Below are 6,331 nucleotides of genomic sequence, written 5' to 3'. Positions count from 1 at the left end.
GCATGTGGGTGTGGTTGTGTGTCTATGTGTTTGTGGTGTGTGTGTGCAGAATTACAGAGAGCTTTGGAGGCATCCCATCCAGATTTTCCAATCCAGCACAAATCCAGCCCTCATGTCAGATGGACAGTTGTGCAGAGCTTAATCTGACATTATTAGGGTTGGAGCACAGCAGCAGCAGAATGCTGCATTTAGGGGAGCTGCCAATGGGAAAAGCAAATGGTGGGGATATGCAGTTTGGATTAGGGGCAACACAGACAATGGAGAATGGGTTTTACCTCATTGTCAATTGTTTTCATTTAGCATGGATCCTCTCCACCAAAATCTTGTCTTAAACCTCATCAAACAAGATATAGGCTCTGTAATGAAGCTCCCAAAATGCATGTGCTCTTAATTTTTGTACCTACACAACACAGAATGGTAACCATGCCATTACTTACCCACCCGACTGTAAAATGGCCCATGGGATAAACTACAAATAGAGCATTAAATTTGCCCCACATTGAATCATAAGAGGCAAAAGGAAGAGTGTGTGAGGTAAAATAGAACGCCACGTCAGAGGAAATCTGCTTTATATTCGAACGACACTGTTGGCTCACCTTCAAACCCAAGAGTGGTGGCAGCCCTGGAGAAACCAAGTTTACATAACATCCTTGTATAACGCAGCAAAATCTAATCTTCATCAATTCTAAAATGCACTCTGCTGCCCTCAGTCCCTTGAGAAAGCACTTGAAAAAGTCCATCAAAAGTCATTTGGCAGATTAGAATCTACGGCTTAGAGGGCCTGTTTATCATATTATGGTCAAATAATAAGCCATCTAAACAAGTGCAATTGATAAATAGTTCTCTGCTGAACTGAGAGTGTCTGTGAATTAAATATATTTAAAATAAGCTACAATTTAAAAAAGCTACAAAAAAAGGGGGGTTCATCGCAGCAGTTTCTACCAGCCCTTAATAACGCAGCACCTCCTTAGGTCAAAGGTCAAAGTGCTTACCGGTCAAGATGTGGGGAAGCTCCTGAGCAGGAGAGAGGAGGTGCAGTTTTGGGAGTTTAGGACCAAGTTGGCAGACAATGGGCACACTAAAGGCTGGGTGAGCTGCCAGGGCCCTATAAGTCAACTCACTCCCCTATAGCCTCCAGCAAGGTGACGAACCCAGGCCGGTCCAGCCTAACACAGCCTCCCCGCCACCCTCCACCCACCCGCCCACCCACCCCCCTCTGTGTGCGAGTTCGCCCTCATAGCCACCCATGTCTCCTATCAGGGTGCCAGGGTCCTAATGGAGGCAGAAGGGCGTGAAGGAGAGAGTGAGGAAGATCACAGGGACAGTCAATCCCACTGATTGTTGACGAGCGCGAGAGAATGGCGACAAAGGGGGCTGAGTCGACCCCACAAGGTAGCGAGCAATGAATGTGTGTGTGTGTGTGTGTGAGGGAGAGAGAGAGAGAGAGAGAGAGAGAGAGAGAGAGAGACAGGCAGATAGATATTGGGAAATGCAGGTCTATATTTAAATGCTGATTATGAATTCAGTCCCCACATGCAGCATAGCAGATGTTTGTGTGTGTGTGTGTGTGTGTGGGGGGGGGGGGGGGGCGGGGTGGGGGGGTGCGTGTTGGAATATCATAGAATTTATTAACATGTCTTCCAAACAGGGAAAGTCAGGGAGTCTGAAAAATTCTTCAAGTCAAGGAAAGAGCAGGGAATTTTACAAAAGTACAGGCGTAGAAAGTAGAATTTCTGACTCAAGTGGAAGTACTGTTAGTTTGATGACATTTTATTCAAGCATGACCGAATCTGCTGAATCTACTTAGGTAAAATGTAGCTCGTCAAAAATGTACCCAAAGTAGAAATTACTGAGTTACTTTTTAGAAAAAATAAATAAAATTGTTTCATGTGATCCATCACTCCAAAAGAATGCGAGTAATCAGTTCAAGCTAAATTCTTTAAAGCTAAAATTTTAGAAATCACTAAATCAAGTGCATGGTGCAAAGTTACAGTCCCCATGTCTTCATTACAGTTTCTGATGCTTATGGCCAGCCGATAAAATGTGTACTCTGTACTGTGTGTGATTCAAAATATTCAAAAGGATAGTGCAAAACTTCAGCAAAGATAATACTGACTTTAAGAAATACCAAAAAAGTATAAGTGCCCAAACAGGCTATTCAGTAACAGTAACATAAGTAAATGTAATTAATTATGCTGACCCTGGGTCACCTTACTGGAATGTAGCAAATGGATTTTCCAACTCGTTTTACACATTTGTTACATTACATTACCGTTTATCGCTGTCTTGCCAACTGGAGAGGAAACCAAATTGTTTTATTGCTTCAAACTTGACCTTGTACTGAGCTATAGGGACATGAACAAGGGGATTGTGGGAATGATAACAACAGGCAGTATAAATCCTGATCATTTTAAAAACAACAAAGAAAAGATTAAAAATCTTAGGTCATGGAAATGCTGGAAAAGTTGAATTTTGATCAGGGCTTTTATGGGAACCCTGGTGGCATTTGCATGTAAGAGATGGTAATACCAATCAGAAGGGTCATATTGGGTATGAACTAATTCTACTACACTTTCCTCTCCAGTCAGTGTTGATTTTCCATGAGTAACCAACAGCATCTAACTATTGAGTGACAGAGGACTCAACTGTAGGACTGCAGCCAGCCAAGCCACTCAGTATCTGCGGGGTCTCTAATAACAATTTATTTGAGCTACTTTGCTTGGGTTTTGGATCTTTTCATTGTAAGGCACATACAAAAACACACAAAATTAGAACATGCTGTTAATTCTGATTGACAGTCAGTGCCATTACTACTTGACATGAGTGCAGCTTTTGATACAGTTGGTCATACTATACTTTTAGACTCAAGAACTACACTGGTATTTGATGATCTGCACTTTTGTGATTTGGTTCCTATTTATTATATTCAACAGACTTCATCTTCAGCAACAATATGAACTCAGATATTTGTAATTTGAACATTGGTGTAACACAAGACTGTGTCCTAGGCCCTTTGTTATTCTCAGTGCATATGTTACCTGAAATTTGTGATTCATTTTCATTGCTATGCAGATGACACTCAACACTATATACCTGATAAACTGAATGATTTCTTCCCCTTCTTTAACTTCCCTACTCCAAAGCCAGTTATCACATCAAAGCAATTATTAAAACCACATTTTACCATGTTTTCAATATTCATAAATCTAATATGTATAAACAGTGGCAGACATGGAAACCTTAGCGCATATATATATATATATACTAAGGTTTAGGCATCATCAGGACTTGATTGCTATCTTTCATCCCAACCCTGGCTCCCAGTTTATTTCAGATGTGATCTCCAGGTATTTCAGCTAACATATAAAATCTTACCTTGCTTACATTGTCCTATTTATCAGTTCTCATGCCACCAAATATAGTGCTACATGCCCTGTAATTGCCTTCTTTACAGCTTTAAATCCAGGCTTCAAAATCTTTAAATTCAACTTTAAAACCTATTTATTTTCATTAATAAGCATTTGATCAGCTGTAGTTTTGCACAATTAGAGTCAGCCTCTTTATAAAGTAACATAAAACTATTTACTTACCACTATCTCAAATAACTGCGGGGAATTTAGCTTGTGTCCTTTTTATCTCTTCATGTGCCTTTCTGTCCATGTGTTTCTGTTTACATTAGGGGGAGTAAGCAACTATGTGTGTGCTGTGTGTATGGGTCTGACTCTTCTAAATTCATTTTTGATTTCACATTGTGCAACTGCGTCCTTTCCAAAGCTGGGATTTAAAGTCAAAACCCTCAGGCGACGAGCTTATTTCTATGATTATTATGCGACCACTGCTCATGAATTCAAGAGGTGATGAAACAATGAACAAACAAACACAAACAGTGGCACACTGGTGAGGTTCCTGTATAAAAATGTCAGAAAGATTTTTTTTTCATCTGCACTGAAATAAATCCCCAAGGCCTAGCTGCTTAAATCACTGCTTAAATATTTTAAACAAGCTCTAATATTTTAAACAACCAACATAACCAGAAATATATTCTAATAAGTGTATGATCTTAGAGAAATTGTTAGTTCATCAAATTTAAACCATGGACAACCTCTGATGAAGTGCTGTAGGAGCTTAATGGTATTTCCAGACTCCTCAAACGTAAGAGATACTTCAAGGAACCTTTAATATACATTTCTTTATGTTGCTAAACGCAGAAGTACTTATTGTTGCCTTTTAGATCCTCCAAAGGGCAACAGTGTAAACAGTGTATATGTTCACAAGTAGCGTCCTTGGCATAGCCTGAAAGCACACAACCCCTGCTGTCTTTCTTTAACTGTTAAAGGATTTCAAAACCTTTAGCTTTGGAATATAAGAGAATAAAGTACAAGAGGAGTTTAAAATTGAGTAAAAACACGATTAAAGGTAGCTGTACTTATATATGATAAAAGTCGTCTGAAAAGGAATATAGTGGTTATTTTTAATCCCTTTCTCCCTTTATGTCAAACTATCTATCTTTGTGTTGAGAGTTTATCCCCGATAGCCAAGTGGAGCACTCTTCAGTCTTGAGAACAATAAACCTTCCATAAGTGTTCTGCACACTCTAAAAGCCTTCCCCCATAACTCTAAAGCTGTGGTACACAAAGAAACTCCATTTCCCTAATGGAAAATATCGCCTGACCCCCTTCACTGAAGTGGTCAATGCAGCCAGTAATGGGTACACATTGCCCTCCGGCAAAAGCCAATGATGAATAGCCTTCTGTTTGGTGAGGAACTTTAACTGTGTCTGACTCCTCTGGGCTCTCATGCCGTGTTCTTGCTTTGTCAGTGTTGGAGGTACACACTGCAAGATGCAAGTTACAAGGTGCAATAATGTTTATAATCTCAGAGGAAGTTTAGTTTGCAATGCCACCATAGAAAAAAACTGCACATCACATACAACGGAACAGTATCCAACACATTTACTAGCTGACAGCATTCACAGTTAAAGCAGTGAGTCTGCATATCCAGACACAGTATATACAGTCATCAGTTCGAAAAGAAAAAAAAGATACCAGAAAATACCTACAACCATGAAGGCCCTCTGCTGCCAAAGTGTCGCTTCGTATTAAATTTCTCTCAGTAAAGTCACTTATGTGAAACCAAAAGGTCAAAGGGAGACACTTTGGGCACAGGGAAATACTAACATCTGACTATGACAAATAATTTTGCCCTTAAATTCTTGAAAAGGCTGTGCCATTACCAACCCAACTGTGCATGCCTCCTGGGACAACACACACGTTTGTGTTCTGCACACTGGATCTTTGTAAATCGACAGCCACAAATGACAGCATGAGGGACTGAACAGGTTGAACCTAAATACCCAGAAATCATGTCAGGTGACATCAGTAAACTGCACATCGCTGATTATATTTACTAAAGCTATGATTTTTTATACCAAAGGAAATTATAGATATCAGATTTCTCTGGTGGTGCTTAGAGACACTTTCAGTGTCCAACGTCTTGCATGCAGAGACAATTTCCTGCCAGAGACCAGACTAGACATTTAATTTGGGCAAATGGAGCAAAACTTCGAGTCTCAATTAATAGAGATTGGATGTTCTTCTCTGTTTGAGCCCCACTTTATAATTCAGGCTCGAGGCCAATTTGTACTTTTGCTTCAAACTACTGCTGTAGCTACACCATCAATGTCGGTGGCAGCATGTACCTGCACCTTTCCTAAAATATAACCGCAAGGCCTGTGATTAGTCTGTTACACCACTTTATACTGCTTCCGTGCTTTGCAGGTTCATTACCACTGAGGATAAAGTCTACATGGTGCCGGTTGTCATCGCTCATCACCAAACGGGACCTGAGGAGGTATGCAAATATGTTCCGATGATGCCATCTCATCCCTGAATTATTCAGACTGCAACATGTCGCTAAGTTTACGGTGAGAAATATCCTCAAACTTTGCTTTGGACACCACCGAAATGTCTCAGAGTGAACGCTATGTGTGTTTGTGTCAGATAATGTCATCCTAATTGCTTCCTTTTTTATCTTTGCTTCATTAGCACCGTTTAATAAAGTCTCTGCACTGCTGTTCAGTGTTTTAGCTCAGTGTGCACACACTCTCCAACGCACAGCTATAAATAGTCTCACTGGCATAGGACACTATGGTGTACCTACGGCAATACTTCAACGCACAAGTACAATGGCCTTAAAGGAATGTTTTGCCGATTTTCACCCAGCTTTGTATCACTACAGTGTCGGCAGTATGTGCACATGAATGTTTTACTTCCCACCACGTTGCCTGCACCCAGAGCTACACATTCATTTGCCTGCAGAAGTCCTACAGATG

Source organism: Myripristis murdjan, chromosome 2 (genome assembly GCF_902150065.1).
Source record: "Myripristis murdjan chromosome 2, fMyrMur1.1, whole genome shotgun sequence".
In the NCBI taxonomy this organism is placed as follows: Eukaryota; Metazoa; Chordata; class Actinopteri; order Holocentriformes; family Holocentridae; genus Myripristis; species Myripristis murdjan.
This window is presented reverse-complemented; position numbering follows the sequence as displayed.